Consider the following 18,354-nt stretch of genomic DNA (forward strand, 5'->3'; position numbering starts at 1 on the left):
TGCGTCTTAGATTTTCAGCTGACAAAATAGGACACTGCTCGTTATTAATCAAAATTTCGATCATACATAATTGAAAATACGTGGCTTGAAACATTCAAATCGAAACTTAGAAATATTTCCAATGTGGTGAAATAATATTATTAATTGATACAGAATTGACTGAGCTGTAAGTGTTCAAATCCTGTATAGAAAGCAAAGATGTGTTCTACATTAAAAATGTGTTAGTTTAAATAACTAAAATTGAATTTATTTATTTGAACTAAAAAGTTAATAAATTTAAGACGTTACGATTATTAACTTTAACTAAAGTTCGTTAGTTTAAAACTAATTTTTCAAATTGAATTTACTGTGAAATTGTTTGTCGAAAAATTGACAGGAACGCACAAGTAACATAAACCGTGTCTATCAGCAAGTTTATGTCGTATTGGAAAATGACTGTAGGTGATCAATTATACAGGTGCGCGATATTCATTGGTATTCTTTTCTTTAATCGTTATTAATTATTTTATTTGATCGGGGAAAATTGTGCTAGTATCTAGGATAAATCTTTTAAAACTTGTTTCTGCACCTAGATTTACTTCGTCGATCAATTCGAATTGTTTGAATCAAGGAAATACGGGTATTCACATTTATCATTCTTAATTACTCGTGAAAGAAATAATGCAAAAAAACATAATCTGATTAAACGTAATATATTTACTTCAGTGAAAAGAAATGAATAATCTTCAAAGATTTGAAATGAGTCTCACAGAAGATGTGTGTAATGAAAATTGTGATATTCGTATTAAAACAATACCGGAGGTGTAGAAATTATACACTCACATTGCACTATGGTTTGAAACGGGAAATTAGCGTGACAAAAATATTTTCACTATTAAATATTAGTTTTTTGTAGTTGGTGTCTTCACAAAAGTTGTTTGTTATCAAATGGCGCTCCTTTTGATATGAAATATTACTAGGGTGGTCCTTATTTAGATTGAAATCTGAAATCTAACTTTCTTGATTGAGCTCAAAAACGATTGTATTGTACAATAAAGTTGTAGGAAATTTTATTTTGAGCAACTTTACTGAAAAAAGCACCTCTCTAGCTTTTCATTTGACCGAGTTACATCAATTGTCCCGGGTAAGAGTAGGGTGGCTCCCGAAAAATCGATTTTTTTGTTCTAACTTTTTTGTAAAACGTTCTATGGAAAAGTTGTCTTCAGAAGAGTTGTTGAAATAAATATTGCGCATAATTCTGCTAAGCAAAGCTTTTTCATATGAGCTACCAGTAAAAAGTTATGATTGTTTTTTCATCAAAAACTAGTCAACCTTCAAATATCAAAATTCATTAGATGCCAGATCGATAAAAATGTATCCTATGCAGCTACTGAAAGTTCATAATATAAGTTAACATTCAAGAGAAAATTGGGAGGGTGTTTTTCTTTTAACTCATTGCATGAGCGTTAACTTGATACTATTATTTTGCTGAAGGAAGTATGTTGATACGTTAAGGTGTTTAAGAGTTATACAATGTTTACAAAAAAATCGTTTTTTCGGGAGCCACCCTACTCTTACCCGGGACAATTGATGTAACTCGGTCAAATGAAAAGCTAGAGAGGTGCTTTTTTCAGCAAAGTTGCTCAAAATAAAATTTCCTACAACTTTATTGTACAATAAAATCATTTTTGAGCTCAATTAAGAAGGTTAGATTTCTTATTTCAATCTAAATAAGGACCACCCTAGTAATATTTTATATCAAAAGGAGCGCCATTTGATAACAAACAACTTTTGTGAAGACACCAACTACAAAAAACTAATATTTAATAGTGAAAATATTTTTGTCACGCTAATTTCCCGTTTCAAACAATAGTGCATTGATTGAGCGAAGGACTGCGCTAAAATAGTTACTTGGAAAGATTTACCCGACGGCTAATCCGCTCTCTGTCAAAGAAAACGAAAGACGCGTGTTTTGTGGTGTAATCGAAAACAGTTAGGTTAGGCAGGAAGATTCCCGTCGGCATGTTGCGCTATTAATTTATTCTGCCATTTAGGAAAAGTTTGGTTCATTGAAGAGATTTTGAATACCTTCCTTCTTCCTTCGACATCGTGATGTGAAAGAATGTTTTCGCATTAAGGCAGCAGGGTTCATGATTTGGTTAAATCTTTCACAGTGGTAGTGGAACAAAGATTGAAGATTTTAATTCACTAGTTGTGTGCGTTGTTGAACGCGAAAAAATCATGCACACTACCGTTGAAAATCTAACATGGTTAGGAAGAAAGATTGCAAAGACTCTCCAATTTCCTAACTCGACCGTAAACACAGTCCTAACACGTTACCGAGAAACATTAACGTTGGATCGGGTAAAACATCGCAATCTTAGAAGTAGAACATATGATTGGAAACTAAGAGTGAAGGTTGTTAGAATAATACATATAACAGATTCCTGGAATTTCCAGACATGATCTGGCGAAAATGTTCAGCTCGATATATAGTTACAGTTCGGTTAGCTCGTTTGCGAGAAGGATTTCAGTCATCTCGTGCCTATAAATGTCCCAACAGGTCGCTGAAATAAAACCTTGATGCCAAAAGCCCAAGAAACTGTACGAGGAAGTTCTGACCAAACATAATAGATGCATTTTTATGAAACAATGGGGTTTTGTCAACATCTGGATGTAATGCTCTGGGTGCTCTGTTGCAGAACTGTTTAAATTCCTCTCGAAACCTTGAACTACCCGCTTGTAACTCTTTTCACTATACGGAGATTCATTTTGATGCTCTATTGATTCAAAACACGAGATACCGTAGATTGTACAATTCCCCGCTCACTGCCGAGAGCAAAATGAGAGAGGTTTCCAAGGTATTTTGGTAAAATTTTGTCACGCCACTACTGTTCTTCCGACTTTCTATTTTGCAACGATTGCAAAACTACTACTGTCACTTACACAATGTAAACATTACACATTGAACTAGTGTAATTCAAAATTTTAATTCAAGGTACCCAATGGGAAAAGAGTTATTTCAAAGTTATCAATCATTTGCAATCGATTCCGCAAACTCTTCAATTACCTATCTTAATACAAAATTTCATCCAAATCATTGTGGATTCAATTTCTCAATATTTCTATTCGAAAATTAAACTAATTTAGGAGGGACGGGTATAGCGTGATAAGTAAGTCGATGCCTTTCATGCAGCCCGCCTGGGTTCGATTCCCAACCCCAAACATAAGGTCAGACAATTTTTCTGATTCAAAGAGGCGAATAATCTTAAGGTTGAAATCTTAATAATCAAAACAAAAAAGAAAAAAACTAATTTTGTGATTATCATTCATACAACACATTTTTATGTATAATTTGACATTTTTGGATTATATCTATTTTCAAAACATCGCTAAAAAAAATTTTGTCCCTTTCCAAAAAAAAGTGTAGATCAATTTCAGAAAACAAAGAATACAAAAAAGGCTTTTCGTTACAAAACCTAACCTACATGACCAGAGAGTTTCAATGAAATCAAAAATGACGCCAACATTTGTTCGAGTACTCACGAAAAACGTCATTATCTACTTTTATGAGGTGGAAGAAAACAAGAAAATAGACGACATGAAACATGAACATCTCAAATTGGCTTAGGATACTAGAAAAGCCTGTATCAACTGAAAACAGTCCGTAAATAAATATAGCTATTTTAATCTTCCTCGTAACATTGAGCAGCTTAATTAAAAGGACATATTGGATTTTCCAGTGGTTGATAATAAAGATCGCGAAGAACGCACTGTCCTCTCCACCAGGTGATTTATAGACGATTCCAATGTCATACAAAATATGAAACCGAGTGTCTACTAATATGACATGGGGCACATAGAGACCAACCGTAACCAAATATTGTCGGCATGAAGCTCGGGAAGGAAACACATTTCGCCTCGGGTTAAAGTTCAACGAGTGCCGTTTCATGTCACAGTTTTAGTGATACTAAACAAGCTAAGCCAAAGCCGCAAATGTTGAGTACGGTGTCGTTGCTAGTGGTTGACTGGAAACGGACTGGTTGACAGAATTGCTTCTAAATGATATAAGCCGAGCTTGACATAGAAACCTTCAAGATTTGCCTGCATGTTCGCACAGTCAGATAACCAAGCGTTTCCTCTATTTTTTTTTTTGGCGATGTACCACCCAGTTTACCCCATCCGACACACATTCCACGCAGTCTTCGTTCGCAACATAATGTTACTTGATGATGCGGAAAATTAAAAATCCTGCAACATGCGGTACATTAAAGTTACACTGCGCTGGGGCATCATTCGGTCAAATCTTTCCGCAGACTTACATCGGACACATGATCCTTGCCGTGCATGATTCGAGCAGGGTCACTGTGAAGATGATGCAAAGCAATCTTTTTCAGTCGAAAACAACGCTCTTAATATTGAAATACTCAAGCGAAATTTTGGTCGGGTTTGTTGTTCTGAGCATCTTTCGAAGCAACTGAATGTAGTCCTTTCCTTTGCACTAAAGAAAACATTTTGTGTTATTAAGATAACAAACGAAAGAATCCGTTTACACCTGTTTCGAAAATAGATTGTTTATAACTTTTCATCATAACATGAATGCATACTTTACGGAAAAGCTTTTCAGACAAACAGAAGCATGTCGAAAAGCGTTTTGTGCATCGAACACACACTCTCCAGGTGAAGATTTCGATATAATACTAATAGAAAACATTTTAAATCGAATTGCTTAATGCAAAACTCTGCAGCTCAAATTGAACCGCTGAGCAGACGAAAAGTTTCTGCTACTTGCAGAACACTTTTTTGTTTTGCATAGAAGTGCAATGTCTATACTAACGTGCCGATGGAAAAATTGATATTTCATTTTTACTGGTTTTCTGAAATGTTTCTTATGATGTGCCTTTGTCAATATCCAAAATAGGACGAACTTGCGGGTATTTTGGTGGGTACTTAGTTTTTGAAACTAAAGCAACACATTTTTAGCCGCATAGCATTTCATCGTTAATTTGCATTATGGAAAGACAAAGATTTGGCCAGAAGTCGCTTTTTCTAAGCATTCTTTAATGTATAATTTGCTGTTCATCGAGGCAGTCGAAATGGGTGCGAAATCTTACCGCAGCCGCAAATATCTTGCCAGACCATAACTTTCTTATAACACTTTTCGACTTAAAACCGCTATATCGAACTGAACTCATGACAAGTGCCTGAAAGCTATACTCAGCATTATTCAACTGGTCCTTCTAATTCTGATTAGTTATGTCAATCTCATGGAATGTTTTCACGTTCGCAACTTTTTTTTTATTCAATAATAATATATTTAAAGGCACACTGCTAAAGCTCTAAGATGCCAAGGGTACACGTTCGCAACTTGTGTACGATTCAATAAGTATGGACGTTGATGGAAGTTGATTAATAGGTTTAGTCGTACTTTAAACTGTTTGAAAGTAGGTGTTTCGTGATAAAAACAAATACATTTCAGAATGGCGACTGTGGTTGTCAGATAAACTAAGTAGCCGATCTGCTTCATACGTCTTTTGCACCGAAAAAGTTACCATATTCGGATGCAGAATTTTTTTGTTCAAAACTTGGGAGTAACCACTGACCATTTGACGATCACGAATTGTTTGCATAAGTAAAGTCATTTTCTTATGTTCAAAACTATCAAAAAATCCGATTTTCAACAACCTAACAATAATGAAAAAATGTAGAATTCCGTTAAATATCGAAATTTTACTAAAGAAAATATTTGAGTTTCGTCTTATAAGAAAGACGATAGTAATTAATTTGTTTTGAGGGTAACCATTCATCAATGAGACAATAAAAGAATGATGGTGAGTCTTTCGAATTCGATCAGTTCATTGAAAATACCGGATCTGTACATTTGCTTCGGTCCTGAGCATCAATATCATAGAACAAAGATTCGAAAATTGTAAATAATTTTCAACATTGCAATGGCCGAAAAGTCAAAGACAAAACTTAATAAAAAAGTAATAAATTCAAAATGCATAGGGTTCTGTGGCACCAAATCGTTATTTTTAATCAAAGCTTTCAATAACTATGACAATTGTGATTAAATTCTGCTCATATTAAAGACTTTTCGTTGGATGAAGATGATGAACTAGGAACAACAGTTTGAAAAAAGTTCAACTTCAAATTTGGCAGTCTCAAGGGTGAATATTTGGAAGGTTAGTCGCGGGTGGAGTGTAGAATTTGTACCGTTATTTTACCTTTCGAAATAGCACAGGTCAGCATCCGAACCAGCTCAAACTTATACTATTCAGACTGCAATAACCTGCCATTAGTATAATGGTCACGAACCGCAGACAGCAGCTTTTGGGGTAAAAAAACTTTTAGATTGTTTAGCCACAATAACAGTAATCCATCTTTACCCCTGGTGCTGCGGGATTTATTATTATGTTAATAAAGAAAAACATGTCGAAGACCTCATCCGATGGTCCGATGAATCCGAGAGCTACATTCTCTTCGGAGTCATCTTCTTTCTAGTTGAAATCGTCAACATGTTTTTCCTCACGTGCTCACGTCCGTCCGTCCGTCCGTCATGCTAGCTGGATGAACAAACTGAATAACTTATTCTTTAGATCCTCTACCCCCATGCGATTTCAATTCACTACATCGCCGATGAAACACCGACACTTACTGTAGACTGTGCCCCAAACCTAAGACGGATCCCACAAAGGACACAGCAACATGCTCTCGTGTTTTTTTTTTTGCATTGTGAATTAAGTTATCGTGTGCCACAACAACTTCAATCGTCGCTAACAATTTGCGGGTGATCAAATCAAAGTGGCGAACGCTTGGAGAGAATATTTTCCGCGAAAAAAAAATTTATGGTGCCTCGACAAATACGGATTCTTTGAACAAAGAACGAATTGTAATTGTATCATTGCATAAAATTTCGTAGTTTATGCTTCACTTTAATTGCTAAATTTAATAACAAAGTTCAATCCGTAAATACATATATACAAACAGCGCATAGTGGGGAACACTGGACCAACAACGCGACGTTTTTTAGTAGTAAGACTTTTGAATTATATTTCATGCGGAAACTTTATTCGTCGAAATATTTTATTTCTAGGTTGATATGACTGTCTGTGATATCTGTGCCAAGTGTCACGTCAAATATTCATTAGTGTTCTTTCTGAAGTATAAAAAGTTCAATCGGCAATTTTTGCAATGAGTGAAAGTATTCAACAAAGAAGTTCCATTAAATTTTGTGTGCGGAATTAATTTTCTGATGCCGAAACGTTCAGAATGTTGCAAAAGGCCGTCGGTGACAATTGTATGTCGCGAGCAAGTGTTTTTGATAGTTGTTCAAAGAGGGTCGAGAGCGCGTCACATCGAAGCAAGTCAAAAACCAAGGTAATGTTGACAGTTTTCTTTGATCATCGAGGTGTGGTGCACTCCGAGTTCCTTCCGACTAACCAATATCGTTCCGCTACCACCGTATTCGCCTGATTTAGCTCCGTGTGAGTTCTGACCATTCAGCAAACTCAAACGACCGCTCCGGGGAAAACGTTTTGAGTTAATTGAAGACATCAAACGTGATACGCTACGCGCATTGGAGGCTATTACGGAAATTAAATTTAAGAACTGTTTCGAGGATTGGAAAAACGTTGGCACAAGTGTATTCGGCCGGAGAAGGCGATAACTTTGAGGAGGACGAAATAGATTTGGAAGAATAAATAAAGAAATTTGAAATTATGACCAAAGTAGAAAAGTTATGCATTCACTGTGAAAACCGAATTTTGAACCGAGGCCCAGAGGGTCGAGTTTCATATACCACTCATCTCAGTTCGTCGAATATGCAAAATGACTGTGTGTGCATGTGTGTATGTAACGTTTTTTAGAACTAACTTTTCTCGAAACCGATTTTCACAAATTTAGATTCAAACGGAAGGTCGCTAAAATTTATTTGAAGAAACGTGACAAACGTAATGTTTTTCAAGCCAATACTCAAAATGTTCAGAGTTCATTTAAAAAATATGACTCATAATTCGAGTCATATTTTTTAAATGAATTAGTATCATTGCGATCTATTTGTAATCTACTTTTCAGGGTTTTCTACGTAATATCAATCGATTTCATTTAACCACAATCAGTATTCCTCCGGAATGTGAAAGTAAGTTTAACTAACGATTCGATAAAACGATATTCATGAGATCATTGAAAATATCTGTTGACAAATTTGTGGGGTTATAGAACTGTCTTGGTTAATCATAACTGGCTCAAACACCGATCAGTGGAACATTTTTTCATGCAATTTATAGAAGAAGAAGATTTGGGGTGAAACAAAATACAGTAATTAGCGGTGAGGAGTATCTTTTGATTAGTCGAATTAATTTTTTCAGAGTTTTACAGTCTATGTTCGAAGTAAAGTCAGAAAAGCGTGTTTTTATCCACCTAGTGCTGTAATTATGCCTTTCTCATTCACATTTCACGAGAAATCGATGCAAATTTCACTTTGGACATTTTGAATAACTATTTCCGAAACCGGAATCGAGAGACTGTCATAGTTGCAGTATGTTTTTAGGACTATTAAATAGCCAAACCTTTTTTCGGTCGAACAATATATGAAGGTTATGCATTTTTATCTTTCATCATCCTGGAACTCGGATCCGCATAAAATCCAATCTCATTCAATGGGAGAATAAGACAATTATTTGAACAAAAGTTCGACCAGTTCAGTCACGGTTAATTAGTTTGATTATAAGCTAATGAGACTTGCATTCTAAAAGAATGAAAAAAGATTATTTCATTCTGAGTATTGATTTTAATTCCAGTTGTTTCTGCACTCCTGTTGCTTTTGTATATGAAATTCAAGCTGAATCAGCTACATAAAACCTACTTTGTTATTGGTTTTTTTATTCAATTTTGATCACAGCATGTATGTGAATATTATTTACTATTTTCATTGATATCACTAAACCGCCGCACAGTGGTTCAAAAGCGTTTATTTCATTAAATAAATTTCATTTATGTGATTAATCTCCCTAAAGGTAAAATAAAAATATTATTTTAACTCAGGGCCAACATAGAGGCTAAGTAACTTCGATAAAGTTATGCAGAAAGTCATTTTAAACAAATTTGTAGATAGTACTATTCCTATATATATCCTATATCCGACGCAAATATCTTTTCAAATAAACTTGAATCTATTGAAATTGTTTCTTTCTATCGGGCGCACATTTCAAAAGATAGCTATGATTTGTCTCTGCCTCTATTCAACATTTTCACTAAAGATGGGCAAAACAGTTCATTTCAAAGAACCGTTTAGTGGTGCAGAGTTCTCTTAAAAGAACTAGATCTCGAGAGCCGTTCGTTCGTTTGTTCTTTTCATAGTAAGTTTGCTTGTTGAATAACTAACCGAGACACCGTTCTCTTCGGAGAACGCACAACTAGTTTGAACTTCTTCAGAACTACCGTTCTTAAACAAAGAACTATGGGTCATTCATTCTTTCAAAAGAACTAGTTCTTTTGAATCGTTCGCGAACGAATTGCCCATCTCTAATTTTCACACACCGGTATTCAACGAAAATCACACACCGGTAACACACATTCGTACCTGTGCTGTGATTCTGTTTTCTTCAAAACGATTAAAATCACGAGCTCATGTGTGCTCGGTGTCGATGGACTCCCTTGTGTTTTCAATATCGAGCTTCGGTGTTGGTTTTCGTTTTCTTTACCTCGTGTATAAAAGCGAACACCACATACAGCGTGCTTCGTTCGTAGAGACGGTGTTGTGCTTTCTTCTTCCGTACCAGCGCATGTACGCCAGAGTTACCATATTCACAGATTTTTCTGTAAAATCACAGATATTTCTGCCTATTTTGCCACACAGATTCTGTATCACAGAACAAAGATTTTTTCAAAATTCACAGATTTTTATTAATATTTTATAACAATGACAGTTTTTCAAAATGTTTTTCACAGATTTTTACAGATTATGATCGAAAATATACAACACAGATGGTACACAGATTTTTCAAGTTGAAACACAGATTTTAAAATGGCAACTCTGATGTACGCACCGGTGCACATTATAAGACGGGTTGAAACTTTGGACACTCAGCACCTTATAATTTCGGAGCCGGAAGTCAAATCCGGATGAAATTTAGAATTTATGTATGGAGTCATAAAACCTTTCATTTGATCCTTTGTTAAAATCGGCCAAGCCAACGTGAATTCGTTTCATTTTAGCATTTGTTACCATTATTTCCGGTGTTTCCGGAACCGAAAGCCGGTAATTGTTATCACCGGAATGGATACGTTTGGCCGTCAACAGACGAGACCTATCGATTAGAACTGATATGGGCCCCCAGAAACCCCATTTTTTCGAGTTATGCATCACTCAGTTTATTCACGAAACTCACATGACTCTCCCCTCGTCTCACATTCCCGCTCTTTATCATCACATACTTGCTCTTCTTTGAGTACTATGGCTCAATAGTTTTCATATTCATTCTCATCTCAATAATCTTTAGTTGATTTAGTATTATTCGAAATGTAAAGTAGTAGTCATAAATAAAACAAGTAATAGATGAAGTATAGATGCTTCAAGTGAAAATATTAGTGAGAATTACTGCAACAACATTTAGAAAATTTTTGAATTTGATTTATCACCATTTCAAGTTAGAATATTATTATTACAAATCAATTTCTTCCTTAAACAAAACCAATGATCTCTGTTTGAATTGAATCAAAATTTTGGTCTAACAAAACAAAAAATGTGTTTGTTTTGCCTGAGTTAAAATAAACTAACTATTTATTACATGCTAACAAAAGTTGAGTTGATATAATCGGCAATGTCCTTGTTGATTCAACATCCTGCTATATTTTTATATCAAGAAAAAAATGGTTCAATTTATCTAAGATTTTATTCGTGAAATGATGCAACTAAGTTTACTGTTTAAATAATTCGCAACAGGTTTATCTCTTATGCATAAGAGCAATTTTTCCCGCGCGAAAAAACCGGGGCGTTTTCTTCTCCCGCGGATAAATGTTTGTACGCGTTTCATAAGTAAAATTTAGTCTGCTACTACAAGTCAAGTGTATGTATTGATAATTAAGTTTTAGAAAATTCCATAACATTACACAAAACTTTTTCTTGCAAAAAATATTTAATGCTGGATTTTTATGTTGACCGGACTGGTGGAGCACCGGATCGTTGGATACTATAAAAATTTAAAAAAAAACCAAAGCTTGATTGTGATATGTGAATAACTCGATCGTCTAGCAACGGAAATGACAAAACGGCTAAATGTCTAAAAAAATTCCAAAATTCAAAATAATTGTTCTATAGGAATTTTAAAACGAATATAAATCGAAATAAAAGTGGTATAAAATATTAATTTCTAAATTAGTTTGAATCAAAACGGTTTATTCCTTAAAACAAACTAATATTGATGATTTCAACAAACAAAACTATTAGTTGAAATAGCTAAATTTAAGGTAATTTATTTCAACAAAAAAGTTTGCGAATTTGAAGCGCAACAATTTAAACTTTGTTCATTTATAACAAATTTTTCAAATTGAATGTAATGTGAAATTGTTTGTCAAGAAATTGATAATAACGAAAGTAAAATATTTGTTGTTTTTATCAAAATGTCGCTTGAAACAAACTAACCCACTGAGTAAAATTGATTAGCATGTTTTGCAGATTCAAGGAACAATATTTTCTATATCATTTTCTTTTGTCACTATTTCAACAAAAAAAATCGTTGCGTGGAACCCAAATTTGGTTAATTTTACAATGTTTTTCTCTGCGTGATCGTACAGTTTCACTTATATTTTAAAACGAAAATACAATTATTCCTTTGCGGTTTTGGAATCACAGAGTGATAAGTGCTGATATTGTAAAAAGCGACGATTAAGCGATGACGCAAAAAGAACACAATTTTCGCTTTCCGCATAATTTTGGAAAAAACAACTTGGGATATGTGCATAGAAAAGCTTTCAGTGCATATTTTGCTGTTTCAATTCTATTGCATTTGAAATACCAAAAGAAATAGTTCAACCAAAACGAATATATTTCGCTTATACACCAAAGTTACAAGACTTCCAAGCACTCCAAAGTAATCCATCTTCAACAGTATCCTTTGAAAAAAAATAATCCTTCGTTGAATTAATTTCCACGAGCGCTGTTCCCGGTTTTTTTTTATGATGAAGGTGAAATTGCTTTCAGTCACCGAAAACCGCCACAAAGAGACCATTCCGCGTTTCAGTTATAAAATCTAGATTGCGGTCCTTACCCTAGACCGAATAATTGAATGTTGAATGATTGATACATTTCCAAACCCTTTGGAGAAGTTTTTGTTAGGTATTAAACTGACCAGCAATCGTCCTTAATAATTGTTTCGATTTTGACAAATCACATTCAGAAACAACCCTTTTCATCTTAGCTTCACAGCCAAATGCCCAGTATGCAATAATCACCGGCTGTCAGCACGACCCCAACAACAATCTAATGCTGACAGGCCAACATCTAACATCCCACGTGGCCTGACCCTAGCGATTTGCGATCCAAAACAGATTTTCGTTAATCCGTTCTCCAAACTCCCAGCAGATAATCACTTTTGAACACATTCGTTGGATACCACCTCAATATTCACTCGATGCATAAATAGATCCATCACAATTGTATATCCTGTAGCTTTTCACTGATTTTCCATTGAACTGTACTATGAATGTATTGCACTAAAGTATCCAAGCATCTTTCGGAATCGCAAACAGAATCTCTGACAAAAACAACTGAGGCGAATCATAATCCACCTGTAGCCTTCAACCACCATCACCTACCCATTCATGCTACCAATAACTATTTTCGTAGAATATCCATCGTACATACTAGGAATCACGAATCACCGTAGCACTAAATTCCAGTTTGCAACACTCAGAGAGTTCCTACGACCGAACACGACAGCCGCTCACAGCCGACTGGAGCAAGCTCCCATTGGATGGCTCCTTTTTTATAGCACTCAGCTGTTTGCCACCCCTGCAGCGAGTTCCCTGGTATGGTGGTGGGTAGTTTCATTTCCGGAGCGGAAAGTCGGTACACGCAACAAAGTGGCACCCTGTGCCTTCTTAGTCGAAAGGATGCTCGGTAATTCGGTTAAATGATAAGACAACAAACAGAGCGGCAATGGCAACAGACAAATGCGGCAACCCGCCGTGGACATGATCCGTCAAAGGACCCCGTTCTGAGCCGAATATACTATGCTTAAAAACATAACGATGTCGAATGGGCTTGATGAGCCGATGATGGGTGCTGGGAGGGTTGGCACGAGCTAAACAACATACGGGATAATTTTATTGGAGCACGACAATGATGCTTGATATCGCGTGTGGAAACACGTTGCTGTGCTCTTTGTAGCGCTTGTAATACGACACTTCTGAATGGCTAATTGAGTTCTTCGTGTTTTTACCTTTTTTTTGGATGAATCACTTGAGTAGTGGGAGCAGACTGGACAGCTGTCTCGTTGATGGAGTTTCGGACTGTATTATAGTTTTGTTTTCTTCACGTTCCACCTTCGGCTCAACAGTACTTGAAGCAATTCAAATACCATCTTCACCTAGCAATTCAGTTAAAATCGCTGAGCAGATGCAAAGTTTACACTTTATTTGTAACACTTCAATATACTTTCTGACGTCTCGGGCGTAAACGATTGACGACAGCAGAATTTGAACTGCTTGGCTGTTTAAATTGAACTGCTTTGAGCACTGTTCAGCCGCAGACGACACGTGGAAAAAACTAAATAAAATATGTACTTATTGCTCAAACCAAAAAAAGAATTGTCAAGATTATCAAACATTCCAGTACAAGTAAATGTCACAACAAACGTCACTGGAATGTAAGAAGCCTGTACAATTATACAACTAAACTGTTATTCGAAGAAACAGTAAAACTATCAAAATTGACGTGGAAAAGCAAAGCAGTAGAAAAAATTATATTTGTGAACATATCCTACGATATTGTTGATAAAAATAATATCTCACATTACAATCTAAGTAACCAAAAGTGCACGAGGATCTTTTAGAAATTTCAAAGCTGCAATTTTAGAAAATTTCAAAGCTGAAAATACGGTAGAAACTGCGAGTCAGGAACTCGAATGTACAAAGCGAGTTCTGCGTAAATTTTTAAGCATACATGTATGAATATTCCTTTTTATTGTTTTATGTTTCTCTGTTAGAAAACGAAGAGATTAATATACCGCAGCACTTGCAGGTCCTAAGCAATATAAAATGAAGTTTTATATGGTTTCATGTTATTTTGCACTGTTAGAAAAAATGAAATTTACGCTTGACGTAAATTCAAGCATGCCGTAATTTCTTCCGTGATGACACAATATTACATCTACTACCATGTAAAAATAAATTTTACGTCTGTATCGACGTAAGCTTCAGCTAAATTAACTGTGAAGTTAATGATATGACTTATTTTTACATGCTTTGAATTGTGAATGTAAGTGAATCGCAAGGCTCCTGTTTTGTGCATCTATAATAATGTATGTTTAAGCCCTCCATTGTAATACATGAACGAATTCAACAGTATAACGCCAATTAGATTATTTCATCCACATTTAAAGTTCCTTTTTAATCTTCTATGGCACACAAAATCGTATTTTTATGCCCAATATAGCAGAAATATACTGGAACCAATGGCTTTTAATACAAATTCTATACTCATTGCTTCTACGTTTATTGAATGCGCAAATAGTCCGCAACAATTCAGAGTTTTGAATAAGAAATAAACGTACGATTCATTAATTCAATATTGATTCGGCGAATACACAATATATATATTGTTCTGTCCCAACACCACATTATTCATTATAATTTTTCATTTGTGACAAAACAAAATGTAAAGTTCGAGAGTGTTTCAATACGAAATTCCATTTTTTTTAGTAGCTGGTACCATACCCCGCTTTGCCCCCCGTTCCCTTACAAATATCATGTTGAACAAGCGGAAATCAGGAAAAAAAAACGATCAAAACGTACTAACTGTGATCTTTTTCCTGTAAAAAGAATGAACGGTGTATGTTATTTGTAAAAAATGTCAGTTTAGAACTACGTTAAAGAATGAAAAAGCTCTAGTTCGAAGATCAACCCAACATAATACCAGCCTGCTCGGATACTCGTTACTTTCCCAATTAGCTTCAACAAGTCACATGAAGAACTCATGCTCGGTACGGTTCGTGTCGCGAAGAATTTCTGTGCGTGCTAGAAAATTTGCTTTTCCACGTGCTGTATGCTATTTGTTTTGATTCCGCTTTCGTTTCGCTGCTTGTCTATCCATAATCACTGCTGTCGCCAGGGAGCTTAGCATATATCCCTTTTCAGTTTACTAGCTATTCTCAATGGGAATGAGAATCTAGAAATGGTATTACTAGGAAGTATCATTACTACTTGGTGTGAAACTTTCATTATTATGTTGCGCAAACCATCATTGAAACTGGAACTATTTGCTAGTAATGACATTACTAGCGTGTAAGGGCCTCCTTTGCTAAACAAAATCAAACATGAGAATAATAGTTGACAGATTGATTACTCGGTAGAATCGGTACATCGAACTAATCATGCCGACTGAAAGGCGCCACAGTGCAATGGTGCCTGTTTGCAACCTACAGTTTTTACAAATTTTATCGTAATAACAATTGATCAAATCGTTAAAAAAATTGAAAATAATTGCGACTTACCTCTACGAAGCCAAGTATCAATCGCCAACGTGTACTGAAATTTTGTATAAAACGATTTTGTGCTCAAGATTAAGCACATGGCTAAACGGTGAGTCTCGATGTCTAGAACAGATATTAGTTCAAGGTATCTCGACAGATTCACTTCTCGCTAGATTTTTGTTTTGCTGTTGGTTAAAATGACAAGTTTCTTCTTTTTTTATTCCGATCGAATTCTAGTGTAATTTATGCGACGTGGAAAAAAGTTGCCCTTAACATTTAGGGAAATCGTGTGATAAGTGTTAAAATGGTTGTAGTTTGAATATTTATATAACAGGCAGGAGGATTTTGTTATCGCTCCGGAATGTAGTGGAACGTTTTGAAAGATCGCGACGAATAGTCGAGTAGGTGGCAGATGTGTTTCCAAAGTACAGCAAATTTAAAATTTACATTGTTTTTGAAAAATTTTGTTCGAGCTTGTATATCTGTTAGCTGTGCTAATACACTACAATTTTTTTATACACATATGATAGCTTTTCCAATTAGTACACTAATTCAAACAACCCCAAATATATTAAACATTTTTCCATGCACACTTTACAGAACAAAAGCTGTAAATACTGCTGAAAGTACAATCTTTTACTAATTCGAGAGAGAACACATTTTCAAATCCAATATCTCTTTTGATATAAGTTTATATGAAATTTATTTTTAATCTATGTAAAACTCTAAACGTTTACGCAGAACGAATCGAATTCATCGTATTGCTAATTCCAAATTTTCGCCAACTTTTTCGAAGAAAATATTACATTACATTTTAGAAATCAATCCACTTGTATTCAGGTTTATGACGATGATGACTTCAGATTCCAGTGGTATAAATACACAATATCAGGTCGTTTTATGTTCAGAAAAGTTGAACACCACCATTGCTTTTGAATGTGAAAATTAGAAAAAAAATAACACTTAAAATATAGAAAAGTACCCACCTCTAAGTGGACATCATTGAGGTTTCCATGCCCGGTGAAAAATGAACGGCGACCCTAGTGCAAAATGGGTAACCAATACGTTTCCTGATGAAAACAAAACAATATGTAAGAATGATTCACACGTGGCATCAGGCGACTATCACCGGCATGGAACGATTACGGAACAACAATATTAATTGTAAGATTCTTTTGAAGGCACACAACGTCAACTTCACGGAAAATTTAGACGTCCAGTACGTGCGTAATATCCGGCTAAAAATATTATTAAATTCACGCGTTTTTTCGAGAACGGCCAATAAGCCACCTGTCAACTTCCACTTTCGAAAGAAATTTCAAGCGAGCTTTGAAAGATAGAGTATTAAATTTAACACCAGACAAAAGAGAAAACATTTCTCTGCCGTTTACTATTATGACTTACTCTCAACGAGTGCCGAGTCATTCGAAATTACTCTTCAAAGTGAATGTTGATAGATGGCTTATTGGTCGTTATAAAAAACACGCGAATTAATCTTGACTTGAGCAAGTTCGAATGATAGAATTATAAATGGAGTAAAGTATTAAAAATGAAAGCTGATGGAGGAAACTATTTATGTATGTATGTATGTATGTTGTATTCAGCTATCTGGTTTGTCTTTCATCTATTATCTTGAACAAATTCGAATGTTTACATGAACCTGATTTGAAGGCCGCTCTCACACAATTGAAAGAGATATTTTGATATTTCAAGAAAACCAACTGACGGTGTTTAAACTGAGCTTTGATTTGAAGAGAATCGATTGAAGAACTGAATGCTGACCGTGCGGCACGTCAGCGAACGTTGTGTGTGTCAGAGTGTGAAGTTTACTGCAGTAGATCGTCGATCGTCAGCGTGTTTCACATTCGGTTTTAATTGATTTGAATGAAGTTTTACTGCACTGGTGACAATTATCCTTTGGAAAATGTCATTTTATTTTCTAAATAGCATTAACAAAACATTGATTCTGAATCACTTTCCTTTACATTCAAGCAAAATATGTAAACAAACCCAGTACACCACAAATAAATGGCAGCTCTGTTTTTCAGAGATATGACCCCATAAAAATCTCAGAATGATATTAACTACTAATCATCCGCATCATCCGATTTCTCGGTATTTATACCAATTTTTGACCTCAATATGTTCTCCTAAAATACCGATAATTCACGGATCATACAGATAAATACCGATTTCGGTTTTTAGCTTAGAAAAGAAAAGGTTGACGCGTGAACTTTTTTTGTTATATAAATACGACTACGAAAAAAGACTCGAAGACTCGTTTGCCACAAAATATTTAAATATCAGTGAACTTCTTCAAATCAATGCTAATACAATTCGATATCAACGCATATCATTATTATTACAGGCGAAGATCAATAAATGCGAAATTTTGATTATTAATTTAACTTCAAAAGGTGATATTATTGGTCTTATTTCCAATGAGAACATTCAAGATGACAACTTGATTGTCAAACGATATCATATCGTTCATATGTGAACACTTCGACGTGATACGCATATTATCTCGGTATATCAAGTGATATCAGCACTAATGTGAACATGGTATAAGTTATAGCCGGGTTTAAATAAATGATATAATAATAATAAGAATGATCATGCAAAATCAGCGAAAAAATAAGTCAAATAACAAATGATATCAAATATTTCTCATTACAACTTA

At 35.0% G+C, this 18,354-nt stretch overlaps 1 protein-coding gene across 5 annotated transcripts in view; it reads right to left on the minus strand.

Moving 5' to 3' along the window:
- LOC131439449 (soluble guanylate cyclase 89Db-like) overlaps positions 1 to 12,927 on the minus strand; it is a 51,524-nt gene extending 38,597 nt beyond the window's left edge. For 2 of the 5 annotated variants that reach the window (XM_058610455.1, XM_058610466.1), the window contains exon 1: positions 12,796 to 12,925. The gene's annotated coding sequence lies outside the window, so the exon portion shown is untranslated. Of the gene's footprint in view, positions 1 to 12,432; positions 12,552 to 12,596; positions 12,724 to 12,795 lie in introns of those variants that run through there. The other 3 variants (XM_058610496.1, XM_058610485.1, XM_058610476.1) reach the window with 3 other exon arrangements.
- Between the last annotated feature and the right edge of the window lie 5,427 nt (positions 12,928 to 18,354).

The sequence above is a fragment of the Malaya genurostris genome, chromosome 1 (genome assembly GCF_030247185.1).
Source record: "Malaya genurostris strain Urasoe2022 chromosome 1, Malgen_1.1, whole genome shotgun sequence".
Lineage (NCBI taxonomy): Eukaryota > Metazoa > Arthropoda > Insecta > Diptera > Culicidae > Malaya > Malaya genurostris.